The sequence below is a fragment of the Ursus americanus genome, chromosome 9 (genome assembly GCF_024610735.1).
Source record: "Ursus americanus isolate L20-20 chromosome 9, mUrsAme1.1.p, whole genome shotgun sequence".
Classification (NCBI taxonomy): Eukaryota; Metazoa; Chordata; class Mammalia; order Carnivora; family Ursidae; genus Ursus; species Ursus americanus.
This window is the reverse complement of record NC_142135.1, coordinates 27471016-27484571: the sequence shown is the minus strand read 5'-3', so window position 1 is coordinate 27484571 and position 13556 is coordinate 27471016. Positions and strand designations below refer to the sequence as shown.

Below are 13556 nucleotides of genomic sequence, written 5' to 3'. Positions count from 1 at the left end.
AAATGCAGCTAGTCAGCAATATGAGTCTACTACAAAGAAACTGTATTTAGGCAGGTAAAGTGAGGAAATGATAATTATCCATTTAAGTCTGGTCATAAAAATATTTTCATATTAAACATGTAGATAAGAGTCTTATGGATCTAGGGAAAATGCTGAATTAGTTAAGACAAGTAATGTAGCATTAGTGGGGGAAAATACTACATTCGTTCATCCATTTGTGTATTTAGCAAGTATACACAGACACACTGGCCCTGAGAGATGTAGCAGTGAACTACGCTCTCAAGGAGCTTACTTTCTAGAGGGTCATGACAAACAAGCAAAACTTATACAGGAAGTACAGAAGTGAAGAAGGTGCATCAGGGGTGGCCAGGCAAGACCTCTCTGAGTTGGTGACTATTTTTACTTAGAAATCCAAAAGGGATGTGAGAGAGAGCCCTGCCGATATGTGTTTGGGGGATTCTGGGAAAAAGACACTTTTGTTTGCAAGCCAACTGAAACTAGTTTCAGCCAAACAAAACAAATAAACAAAAAACCCCAAACAACCTCAATCCTATTCAAAACTAGGAACTCCAAAGATGAAGTGTGACACAGAGAAAGCCGATTGATGTCATTAGACTTCTCTGCCACCCCTCGAGCTTGCTGTATTCTCTCTATGCTGTTTTCCTTTTTGGGCAGGCCGCCTCCATGTGGCAGTACAATGGTCCCTGGCAGATCGATATGGACATTGTCCTTGCTAGTTGTAGTGATGCTAGAGAAAAGAACATAACCCTCCTTGGACCTGAATTTATGTCAATCCTCCAAAAGGATTCTGGTTGGTCTTGCTTGGGTGCTGTGCCTGTCTCTGGACCAGTCATGTTGCTTACATAGTAATGGACTCTGATTTGCCAGCTTGGGTCACACATGTATTCCTGTAATGTAGGAAGTTGGTGGTTCATATGACTGACAGCTAAGTTTGGTTAGAACTGGTAGAGGAGCAATTTTTAAAAGTTCCCAAAATTAAGAGATGTAAAGAAGGCTTTTAAAAATCCCACAGATAATCACATTTAAATATTTAAATATGGAAACTTCGGAAGGGAATTATTGGTGGGATAAAGTTTATTTTTATCTTATACATGCTTTTTAAAATTTGTCCTCTAGCAGAGTAATTAAAATAAGACTGAGTGTATTACCTTCTTAGGAAATGACTTCAGTCTAAGGGGCTATGCTAGGAAAGGATTATCCTCAGAAAAATAATAAAAGGGAAGACTACAAGGATCTGGTTCTGGTCTTAATTTCAAGGGAACTAGGCAAAGAGATGATTATAAGAGTTTTACCATGTGAAGATTACCTTACTTGTTTAAGATTTGTGACAGAGGCCCTGGGAAGGAATTGAAAGTGCACTTGGCTGGAACATTGTCTCAATCAGGATGGATTATGCTGCAGTAAAAAAAAGCCCGATTATGATTGGCTGAAACTAGGAAGATTTCTTTCTTTCTCAAGCTACCATCTTGAATTTTTCCATTCACCGTGGCAGAAATTAGGATAGCTCTAAATTGTTTCACAAATAATTATATGCTCCAACCTGAGAGGCACAGATGTCACTTTTCCTCACAGCTCAATGGCCAGAAATAGTTATATGATCTCATCCTTCCTCAAAAGGACTAGGAGGTGCAATCCTTCTATGTGATTGGAGGAAGACCAGGAAGATTTTGGTAAACATCATGAATGACCAACACAAGTATTTATGGTTCTTATTCACTGGAAACCATGTCAGAGGATTAGGACAGAGGCATAATTTCAGCAGAAAGAAAGAAAAGAAAGAAGAGGAACTTGACACCTAGTATAGTCACTGGACTAGAACAAAAATTTGTGAAAAAGCCTAAAGACATCATATCAAGTAAGATACACGAATGTCAGGGTTACTACTTTTTAAAAAAATTCTAAAAATGTTTTAGAAATTTTTCAAATTGGATATTAGAAGTTACTTGTGCTCAGATAAATTTGTATATGTAAAATTTGGAGAAAATTTAACTATAGAAATAATTTGTGATAAATAGCTCCTGAATTCTGGACTGAATCTACTCTCCAGATATCAAAAATATATAAAATACAATTTAGAATAAAATACTTAGAATATTCTTAAAGTGAATAAATGCTAGTTAAATGGCAATCAATTTTTTTTACTTTCATTTCCTTAAAAATTAAAATGGATGAATTGAAACAGTGTCATTTATAAGAGACTTCTGCAGTTTTCTTTCTGTGGCATCTCCTATTTTCTACTAAGCTTCTGTTCTTATCACTTCAGATCACTGTTGCCATTGACTTTAGCAGGATTACAAACAAGTGAATGGCAGGCAATTTGCTCTACAGTGTGTGGCTTTGTGGTAACGTGGGGTAGAGCATATCTCTGTGAACACCTTATATTTGCTGAGCATGACAGATGCAGGGCACTTCTTGAGCCCACCTCTGGAAAATTCCACTGGTTTAGTATGCTAGGAGCTCACTGCAGACATGGAATACAGAAAAAGTGGGCAAGGGTAGATTATCAGGGGGATGACTGAGGGTTCACAATTAATGTTTTTATTGTCTGTATGATCATTTAAGTAATTCAGTATAAACTATGTGTTGTAGATAAGTATGTTAACCAAAATCCTCTTTTGGAAGGTAATTAATTAGCCTTTGAAGCATCCCAAACAAAAATAATCTTTTGATGTTCGTGACTTGGGACTTCTAACACATAGGCTGCTCCTTCTCAGTATTCTTTGCTGATATTCCTCTTCTTGGCCTATAAACTTTTAGAATGCTCCAGGACTCAGTACTTGGATCTCCTATTTTCTCTCTCTGAGGTAATCTCATTTAAGCCCATGACTTAAAAATAACATCCACATTGCTGCCCTATTGTCTCTATCAAACTCAAGTTGTGTATTTTAAGTGATCTCAATAGCTATGTGCTAGCTCCATGTGGCTCTCAAATGAGTATTTAAAAATTAACATATCTAAAACAAGATTTCAATTTCTTTCTCCATCCCTCAAAACAAAGACGTCTGTCCCATTATTTAGCCCATCCTCCAAGTGTTGGGTCATCTCTGATTCTTTTTCCTCACATTCTCCAATCAGGTCTATCAGTAGATCGGCTATCCACTGGTTTTGTTTTTTTCCACTGAAATTGATGTTGGTACTTAGCATTTCTGTTATTGCCAACCTTGGTGAAGCCACCATCATCTCTTACTTGACCTACTGCAATACGTCTTCCCCAGCAATAGCTTCCCCAATTCCACTTTTGGAGCCCTGGAGTCTATCCTTCATCCTCACGGCAGCCAGAGTGATAATATCACTCCTCTGCTCAAAACTAACATATTTACAATGTGTCATGAGTTTTGCACACATATATTTAATGTAAATAAAAAACACAATCACATACAAAATAACATTACGTGCTTTACAAGGAGCAATATACCTAACGCATTACAGTTTGGAAGAGGGTGTGAGTAAAAAGTGGAAGTGAAAGAGGAAGTGAAAAAGAAATGGGGTCTTATGTGGACCCACTAGGAAAATGTTACATGACTGAAGAAATAGGTGAACTCAACTTTTTGAACCTGAGATTCAAAAGAAAAAAAATCAATCAATAAAAGAGCTTGTGTATGTTTTCGAATAGTCTGTGACATTTAATATTTTACTTGAAACTGTTACACCCAAGTAGGCACATCTGAGCTTTGGCATTATAATTTTTTTTAACCTCTTGGAATCTAATTGTTTTAGCTCAAACCAGATATCTGTTGCTGGAGTAAACCACTGAGAAGCATGTATTTGCAACTCTTTCTTCATTAGTAAAGCTTTTGGAATCTCAAATCTTAGATATATGTCAGATTTGGAAGCTCATCCCTTCTCCATTCTAGTTTGCTTAAATACTAAAACATTCTAAAGGTCAGGCTGTACTTTCAATAAATTAGAGTAACTGGTAGAATATTACATTGAAAAATAAAGTTAATTACATTTGAAAGCTTGCTGCTTACGGCTTTTGAATGATTGTAAGGCACAGAATGAAACACTGGATATTACTATGTATAAGACCTGTCTCAGTTAATCCAAGTGACAAAAAAACAAAATGGTATTAGAGTACCACACATACAACTAATATAATGAGCTAAATTCTTAAATTCTGCAATAAAAATGTATAAAATTTTTAGCCTATATATTTAGGGCAGGAAAATGTACATTTTAGGCATTTTAAAAATTGCTAAATATTATCATCACAAAATACTATTAAGAAATCCAATCCATTTTGTTTCAAAGTAAATGTGAATGGAGCTCTTGGCTTCAGGGGGATATTAAATTCCTTTTTCTATCAGCAATTTGGTATCTATTAAAGAGAAGTTTCTGTGTTTATAGGCACTCCTATGCCTCTCACCTTAGGAGTGGAACTTTAATAAATAAAAGTTCATGAATTGAAGGAGATTGCGTAGGCTCTTACATTTTTAAGAGAATTTTGGCTCATGTAGGTTAAGGCTCCTAGCTTGCTAGATGTGGCTTTTTAAGATGAGCCTGATCTGTGAGAATGTATGAAAATTCAAAAGAGAAAATCACTTCTGGATAGAAAACACTAGCTGTCATTTGTTGAATACCTAGTATGTGAGAGCTCTGGTATTAGGTACTTTATAGACAGAGCCTTTAATTTTATCATCATTTAATATTTATATTTATATCTATATCACTGTACCACAGAAGAAAAACTTGTAGCTTATTGACTTTTAGTGAGTTTCTCAATTTCAAACAGAAAAAGTCAGGTGAAGGTTGAACTCAGGTCTCTTTAGTGTCCCAGAAAATTACTAAATCATCTATACTTGCATATCTGGACATTCTAATTTGCCTTTGTTGGATACATATGATTTTACTTTTGCATAAAAGTAACCACAGAATGAAAGTGAAGTTCTGAGACAAAGATTATCAGGGATGTCAAATATTTAAACAAAAGTGAAGAATTTAGTTTACCATTTGAATATTTTATCAGTATTACATATAACTATCCAGATATTTCCAAATACATTTTACAGTAGCATATGGACAAAAAATGAACAATAGACTGAATTTAGCATTTTTGTTCTGGTATATTTTATCATGTTTTGTAACCTAAGATACACATTAATAGTTTTCTTGGATTTAACTAAGCTTACTGTGGTAATTGTTTCACAATATGTACCCATGTCAAATCATTATGTTGTACACCTTAAATTTATGCAATGTTGTATGTCAATTATATCTCAATAAAAGTGGAAAAAATAGTTTTGACTGTCCACAACAAAGACTAAAATGGCTTCTTTATCTGGACCTTGGTTGAGCAGCAGGTCACTTACATTAATCCCTTTTCTGCTTTGAGCCCTTGGGACCTGAAGTGAGAGCGAGAGTCCAATGTTTTAATTTTTCTTAAGATTCAGATTTGTGGGTGAATGCTCATGTGGTGGCTAACAGAAACTGGGTTGGGCACTGAATACTGGTCCTGCTGTCACTTGCCGTTTCAGTCTTGGATCATGATGAACTGTGTCTGGGACTTTCTTTGGTCATTTGCATAATGACAGGGCTGATACAGCACAAGTGATTTTTCACGTATGTAAAATTTTCAATATATTCAATAAAGTACAGATTCTTATAACAACCATAACAGATGATATAGATATTTTGCTAGCATAGGTATTTTACTCTAGAAATTCTAAAAATATGAGGTAGCATTTCTTAACATAAATATTTTAACAGTTTTTTAAGAATCAGGCCCAGAAAGATGACCCTTCCTCCTTGAAATTATGAACAAGTAAAAATTCTGACAAGACCTACCATGGATAAAGAGATAAATACAGCTAAGAAAGAAAGAAAAGATTACTTTGAGGATGTGACATGAAGTTCTATGAAAATGAGCCAAAATTCAAAGGAGTAATATACTAAAGTATTTCTCATATTGTCTGAGGACCACCTGCATCGGATTCTCCTGGCGTTGTTGGAGGAAGTATGAGTCAAGATGTACATTCCTTGGTCCCACTGCAGAACCACTGAGTCAAGATTTCTGGGTGTGGGACTGAGGAATCTGCATTTTCACGAGCCTTGGATATAATTCTTATGGTCTCAAATATTTGATTGTCAATGCATTTGGCTTTGAATTTAATCCATCCCAATTCCATCATTTCATATTTTAATTGCACACATTTAGAAAATACAGTGAGAGAAGAAAGTTATTTTATAAATATGGAAAAAAAATCACTATCTTTTTTTTTTTTTTGAGAGAGAGAGAGAGAATGTGAGCAGTGGTGGGGATAGGGGGGATTGGGGCAGAGGGAAAGGTAGAGAGAATCTTAAGCAAATTCCATGCCCAGTGTGGAGCCGGACATGATGCAGGGCTCCATCTCATGACCCTGAGATCATGACCTGAGATGAAATCAAGAATCCCACACTTAATCGACTGAGCCACCCAGGTGTCCCATTAAAAAATCAATCAATCAATCATCAATAATTATCTTCTATAGCTGAATTGTAAAACTGCATTTTGATCATAGTGAGATTGAAGTTTGGATACTGCCAGGACTCTCATTCTTTAAAAAAAAATGAGCATCTTTAGTTTACCTTCTATGAAGCATTTTAATTTGATCTTGAAAAGGGTGATTATTGTTAGGTAAACAGAATTAGAATAACATCTTGGCTCTCTAACAGTGATGTATCATGCATATATGTATTTCCTATGGAAAGAGAATGGCTTTGGAGGCAGACAAGGGATTCAGAATCCTTCTTAGAGTCTTAGTTTTTTCTCCTGTGAAATAGAACAATTAATACCAGCCTGAGGGTTTTGTAAATGTTAACTGAAATGGCATATGTAAAACTCCTAGCCTGTGCCAACACACAGCAGACATTCTGTAATGATAGCTACCCTTATCCTATTACCCTTTGTATTCAATGATGACATCATTGAAATAGCCTTATCCACAGAGAGCAGTTTTTTGTCTGCACAGTGCACACAGGTGGGCCTTCTTGGATTTGTAGCTATAGTGACTGCCTGAGGATTCTTCTGCTATTTGCATCAGTTATTTGGTTTTCAATATTCCATAGATATTCAATCAAACCTGTATATCCCATGCCAGTTTGTTGTTAAGTCTTTTCCCCACCTTGATTTCCCCGTAATCCTGTCCCGTTCCCATTGTCATATTGTCTGAAATCATACTTCAGAGCTGTATAAACCTTAGTCTCTTTTCTGCTAGAATCATCCACACCATTAAAAAAAGTTATTAGGGTTATCTGATTCTATTCCTTCCTATTAATTATTATTAAATGTTATGTCTAGGATTTCAGTTTTATTGATCTTTACCTTGCTGCAATTATTATTTGATTGGCTTGTAGGTGAATGTAATAGCAAGGCTTAGAAACAATGATATGATGTTTATAGTGTGCTGATGTCTCATATTCAATATGTACACGGTAAAATCTTACTAATCAGAGATCAACTTGTACTTTATGTATGTTATCTTAAGTCACAGACAAGGATCAAGAGATTATGCGTCTGCCCTTTTCCTCACGGCTGTCTCTTATTGGGCAGAGGCTCGATCTGTAAGGGTAGAGCCATCCAGTATTTTAAATCAAGTTTTTCAACAACAAAGAATGGGACAAAAAATGATTTTCAAATATATCTTTGGTCGGTGAAAGAATATATAAAACTAAATGAACTATCTTGAATCATCTTTCACACACCCCTCTGTAATTTCATTAACAATTTTAAGAAACTTTTCAATAAATTTTCCAATGATGGATTGAAAATGTAGTTTACATAGCATAAGATGTTATTCATATAAAATATCAATCTTTAGTAAAATATCAATCTTTAGTATATATCTGTTATGATTACCATCTATCTTTCTGAAAGATTCTAGGATTAATTCATAATAAATCATTCTCAGATGAAAGAAGGTGATTCAAATGTTTAACAAAAGCTCAAGTGATCCTGACTCAGGATTTGTCCTAACAATCACAGCATTTCTAAAATGTTCTAATTAGATGTTGGTCTGTATAAATCCATTTAAAGTAAGTTCATACAGTTGTTATTTTTATTCTCTTTGGAGATGCAAAGGGTTTTAATTGGAGTGCCAATTTTCTGCATCCTTAGCTTCCTTAGAATTGTAGCTTTGTTGATAAAATGTGTCTCATTGATAAAAGACTCAAGTTCATAGGGGGAAAAAAGCCTGTTCTATTCTGTTTGGAAACATTAACAGATATTTTCCAATGTAAAGAAATTGACTTTTTGAGCCTAATTCAGACAAAATATAAGAATTTAAAAGTAGAATCCAATTATCTTTAACTTGTACACTTTGTTGAAGAGCTATTAAATTGGAAAAATTTTGTGCTTTTTCAGAAAGCTTAGTTGTTTCCTGTGGACAATAAATGCAAAATTAAAATAATTAAAAAATGAAAACCTTGACAGATTAATCATATTTTCTTCACAATTGAAGTCTTATATACACACAACACTAGGCTCTGTTCCTGACCTCATCATTTATAATATCTTAACTGTGAATTTTTTATTACCAAATAGGATTGCATTTTTAAACACAAAATTCTGCCACTAGGTGGCTCCATATAGCTATTTAAAAGCAGTCTATGAAAATCTGTTTTGGGATATTTCTTTTTTTCTTATTTCATCTCATGTATTTTTTGCCTTTGTATTACAGCCTGTGTAGCTTAGTTGCAAACCATTAGCTGTATGAAATTACAACCTATGTGCAACGTGCTGCCAACTTCTGTGTCTAGTCAACAAATAATGAAAGGTGACAGATGACAATTCAATAGGACTATGATTATTGGCCGGATGCCATTTTTCAATGCCTGGATCCTTAGCAAAATTATTTCCGACTTTATTTTTCACTTCAAAACTCCATTTGAGCACCAAGTCATATTTCCTGTAGTGAGAGAAATCCTAAAAAAGTCATAGAAAAAGGATGGATTTCTTTTTAAGTCCCTGAGAAATTCCTGCTCTGAGAGGAAAGGGGTGATGGCATGAAAATACCCTAGACTAGGAGTTGAGGCACTTGAAATCCAGTTTGGGTTTTGGCAGGTGGTAAATCCAACTATCCCCCCTAAATCTCAGTTTCTTTCATCCACAAAATGAAAAGGTCAGAGTAGATGATATTTGTAATTTCTTTTAGCGTTAAATGTTTTAAAATGTGTGATATGCGCAAAGGTATTCCTTAAGCAGAACTGTTCATATAGGGGCACCTGGGTGGCTCAGTCATTAAGGGTCTGCTTTCGGCTTAGGTCATGATCCTGGGGTCCTGGGATTGAGTCAGGCTGCCTGTTCAGCAGGGAGCCTGTCAGCAGGGAGCCTGCTTCTTCCTCTCCTTCTGCCTGCTGCTCCCCCTGCTTGTGCTCTGTCTCTGTCAAATAAATAAATAAAATCTTAAAAAAAAACCCTGTATATATAGATAGGATTTACTTTCTGAGATTATACATGCCCGAGGAAGGGGAAATGTCACAGTTTCTCTAGCCCCAGTGCCCAAGACACTGCTTGGCACATAGAAGAAATGCAACATACACATTTAAAGGAATAAACAAACTGCCTAGGGGGACTTGAAGATGGAGATCATAGGGCAGCACTGGCTTTCCAAGGTCCTACTCCATCTTACTCTCTTTTTGACTGGACTTACAGTTTCTATTTTTAGAGTTACAGGTGCCCAGTGATGAAGGCAAGTCACCTCATAATGCCTTTGTTCTTTCTGGAAAGGAAGTAAAAGTTTCTAGGCTTTTTCTGTTAACACTAGTTTGTTGTTTAGATTAAAATAGTTGTAGATGCTTTAGAAGGCAAAACCCATCTGCAGTAGTACGCGAGTCCTGGAGAATGGCAATGACAAACTCTGAATAGAGGACACTGCGTCAGTTGGGCAGCTCTGAAACTGTTGGGCCCAGCATGAAGCAGAGGTGTAGACAAGGTCCTGGGTGAAAGTGGGGTGTCGAGAGAGGCTTGAAGATGGGTGGAGAAGTGAAAGGATGCTTTATGAATTTTAATGGAACAGTCAAATAGGGCATGGATAAATGCAAAATACCCAGCACGTCACAGAAAAAGATATTGTTAAAATACCACTTTTGTGGAGAATGTAAGAATCTTGACAGCAGGCATTTAGGGCTAACTTGAGCCAAATATCTAATTCTGAAACTATCTGAAGGGGACTTCTTGATAACAGCAAAATGATTAAGTAAGAATCTTCAAACTCATAGTATGAAAAAAGAATAATGTACCATTCACAATAGAATTGTCTTGAAAATATGTACAAGGAATTAAAATGCTATGCAATGCAGTTGTGGTAAGTATTTTCTGGTTATGATCGTCTTTTGGTTATTAGCTATCTAGAAATCGAAATATTTATGTGACATTGCAGCCTTCCAGCTGATCTCTTTCTGAGCTCTTCTGTGTTCTGCTGTGCTATAGGGAGTTGGAATGGCTTTATCCTTGATTTTTGTTAGGAAGAGGAAAAATTTCAACTGGTCTTGATCCCCCATTGCGCAGATGCTTAGGAGTCTATAGCTTTTGCTGGAAAACACTATTAAAATACCCCTGCTGACTACAGCAACCCTAAGAGAATTCACCATTGAATATTGCTCCCTGAAATGTAGGTCACAATGGAAGTGCAATAAAAGGTATTAAAATTATTGCTAATTTTTTTTAATGGGAAAAAATTCACACTTTGACAGAATTTTGGGAATTTTGTTTGGATGCTCTCAGTGTAAAGCATTTGAAATTTTAACCCTGTGTCAAGCAAGTGTCTTGTTTTGGTATTTCTTCTTGCTTATGCCCTTTTTATACGTGTTATGACTAAAGTGCTTTGCTATGTTTGGAAAGGATAAAACAGAAGACACCCCCTTCCTTAATGATGAGGAATAAATGTTTTTGGCCTATTTATAAAACATTGATGTTAATCTGCAGCAAAATGGAAAATGTATATACTATATAATGTCAACATAAAATATAGAGTATGAAATCAGATTTGTGATGATGTAAACATTCAAAAGTTGAATATGTCACAAGAATAGGAATCAGATGATGTGGATAAATAAAATTTTGAGTTTGTTTCTTTGGGATTTTGAGTGATTTTCTACTTGAATTTCTGTTATTTCAATATTATCTTGATGATAAATATTTAAAGCCATATTCTCATCTTAAGAGTTTTATTGGAGCATAACACTTTAGTGCATTAATTGATGAACACTCCCTTATTCTCATAGCATAACCCTGATGGGGTACTAAGGGTTTTTCCTATTTTCATTTCTTCTCCAAAGAGAAAAAAACTTTGATATGGCACAAGGGAAACAATGAAGTAAAAGAGAGAGCTTAACAGAAGGTGAACATGTGATGCTGATGGAACTAGAGAGGGATCAGTCCTCTCTTGACTCAACATTCCTATTGCTCTGTTTTGGATCACCATCTCATGCACTTGCTGTGATAGTATGGATTTGAAACAGTTTTTGAATTGGAGATAACTCAGACTTTAGAATTCATGTATGAGCTGTATAGGTTTAGGTAGACTGCAAAGGAGAAGTTATGTATACCAGGCATTAGAGTAGACAATTAGTGAAGGATTGGGGAAGATGAATCTCTGACCTTCTTATGTGATTCAGCCAGGTTCAACCAGGCAGGGAATCTTACTGGGCATCTCTCTCTCTCTCTTTTTCTGTTTGTCTCTCAGCCTCCCATTCATGTACATCCTCACTCATACACCAAACACATACTTTGGGAACCCAGCCAGAGTGGCAGTGGTTATGAAATTACTTAGTCAAGGATTTGGGGATATGAGATCCCAGCCATCTTTTACCATTACCATCCTATTGAAATGGATCCTAGTTTTGCATAGGTATGTTGATCTCTTTAATCACTTTTATTCATTATAGAACTCCCATTAATAGTGATACTTTTGACTGCAAATGAAGCTATTACCTATATTTACTATGATTATATAAAAATGTCACACATTTTACTATAGAAACTATTAGACTATTTGATTTTTATCTTAAAAGATTTATTAACAAAGTAGCATAATGTGGAAGAAAAGGCAGTAGATTGGGAGATGGGAAAGACTGATTCTAGTCCAGTCATTGTTATAATCAGCATGACCACTTTGCTTTAATGACGCAAGTTCTGTCATGGTCTAGTTGATCTCTAGGTAGGGTGATCATAGAGGCTCTTTTGCTTGAGACGGTCCAGGTTTACACCTGTTATCCCAATGTAATTATTAATAGCACTCTTTCACTCTCAAAAGTGTCCTGGTTTGGATGATAAATTATATGGTTACTTTATCTCTAAAGATCTTTTCAACTTGTGTATTCTTTGATGTTGCCTAGAGATGAGATGTGGAATCAATTGTCTGAGAGCAAGTCATTGAAATTCTAGTCTTTTACTTTGAGCAGTGGTGAGAGATGAAGGCATTGAGTTTGATATGGCCCGGATCATGAAGGTCTGATATTCAAAGACTTTTAATTTTATCCTGAAGCCTATGGGGAAACATTTTAATCAGGGAAGTAACTGAGATGTCACTTTGGTTACATTTTAGAGAATGGATTTTAAGAGACTGTTACTGGAGACAGCAATCTTGTTAAGAGATTATTAGAATAATTCAGATAAGAAATGATGGAGATCTTAACCAAGAATATGACATGAAGGAGAGAAGATATTAATTAAAGAGATATTCAAGTGGTAACATCTATAGGATATAGTGACTGAATGTGGGCATTATGGGAGAAACTAGAGTCTAGGATTGCCTCTCCCCTGATCTCATCGATTTCTTAAATGATTGGATGGATAGTGATAGCTTTCATGGAAAGGAAGACCATCAGCTTTGGAGATCTATACTGAAGATATAATGGGCTCATTGTTAGACATGTGGAGTTTAGCATATTTGTGGGACATACAAATCTAAATACCCAGTAAAGATTTACATATAGAATAAGAACATGAGAATACTAGATTCTGGTGATGTGGATTTGGGAGTGATTAACACATTCAAAGATCTGGAAGAGGATCCAGAGGAATATAGAGTGAGACAAAACTGAACCAATGTAAGAAACTCTGGGGCGCCTGGCACTGAAGGGAAGAGCTACTGGGAGACTGAATGGGAGACTGGTAAGGAGCTACTAGAGAAGTAGAAAGATATCCACGAGAGCGATGTTGTATAACCACAGAAGTACTTAAATAATCCTTTTTTAGAGCACAGGCATTATGCTTTAATTTAGTAGTGCTCACAATTTTTGGTCTCAGGATTCCTTCACATTAAAAATTTTTGAGCATGCAAAGAATTTACAGATTATAGGTATTGATATTTATTATAACAGAAATAATATTGAGAAAGTTTAAAACACTTGTTAATTCATCTAATTATAATAGATTGAGTCAATGTTAACAGAAATGTGAGTTTTGTGAAAATGATATTTTTAAATAAATTCTAGAGAGTTGAGTGACAAACTTTTATACAAATCTGTTTAATATGCAGCTTAATAGAAGGCAGCTGGATTCTCATATCTTGTTTTGCATTTATTCTGTTGCAGTATGTTGTTTGGGTTAAGGTCTA

The 13556-nt window shown here is 35.5% G+C and overlaps 1 pseudogene; it reads left to right on the top strand.

Annotated features, from left to right (window-relative positions):
- The window catches only part of LOC148109433 (BH3-interacting domain death agonist pseudogene), a 195975-nt pseudogene that overhangs the window by 2453 nt on the left and 179966 nt on the right, over nucleotides 1-13556 (top strand).